At 42.3% G+C, this 704-nt stretch overlaps 1 non-coding gene across 1 annotated transcript; it reads right to left on the bottom strand.

Annotated features, from left to right (window-relative positions):
* Positions 1 to 268: 268 nt before the first annotated feature.
* TRNAG-UCC (transfer RNA glycine (anticodon UCC)) lies at positions 269 to 340 on the bottom strand. Its single transcript has one exon. It is a non-coding gene; the product is annotated as a tRNA-Gly (tRNA).
* Between the last annotated feature and the right edge of the window lie 364 nt (positions 341 to 704).

The following is a 704-nucleotide window of genomic DNA, read 5'->3' as shown; positions in this document are numbered from 1 at the left end:
AAGGCTGGTCGGGCAGAAGGGCTTAGCCGTTTCATTGCCTGCCCCCCTGCAGCCCATTTATTACCAGCAGTTGTGAGTGGTGACTGCTGTTTGTAAAATATAAAAATTTCAGGACATAGAAAGTCGCAGACTGGGCTTTTGGGATGCCTGCCTATGTCTTTGTTTATTATTTATCTAATAGCTGAGTAATCTGGTCAACATATTTCTCTTTTTTTTAACATACTGCGTTAGAATAGCTACTGCTTGCTTAATGTATAAATATTAGCACTGCGTTGGCCGGGAATCGAACCCGGGTCAACTGCTTGGAAGGCAGCTATGCTCACCACTATACCACCAACGCTCCGTGGCATATGTTTTTTTTAAGCTCTAGACATCACAACCCTGAGTTCAATGACTATATTGCACCAGTATCAGAGGTATTTTTGGTTTACAGACCAACATGAAAATCAGGAAAAACTTTCTTGCAACTGCTAAGGAACTGGAGATTGAAACCAATGCAAAAGCTGCGCAGAAAAGGAGAAAGGGAAAGCAGCAGTTCAAATCATTGAAATAAGCATATATTGGCAGCAAGGGAAAAACAGCAGGGTAGAGAAAGAAAACAGCTCCACGAAATTCACAGGAGATTGATAATAGCAGGACAAAGAAGGGAATAATAACGTTCCAAGCAGGCTCAGAAAGAAGTGCGAGGGTCCCATCTTTCGTTC

The sequence above is a fragment of the Pleurodeles waltl genome, unplaced genomic scaffold, assembly GCF_031143425.1.
Source record: "Pleurodeles waltl isolate 20211129_DDA unplaced genomic scaffold, aPleWal1.hap1.20221129 scaffold_135, whole genome shotgun sequence".
Taxonomy (NCBI): domain Eukaryota; kingdom Metazoa; phylum Chordata; class Amphibia; order Caudata; family Salamandridae; genus Pleurodeles; species Pleurodeles waltl.
This window is presented reverse-complemented; position numbering and strand designations above follow the sequence as displayed.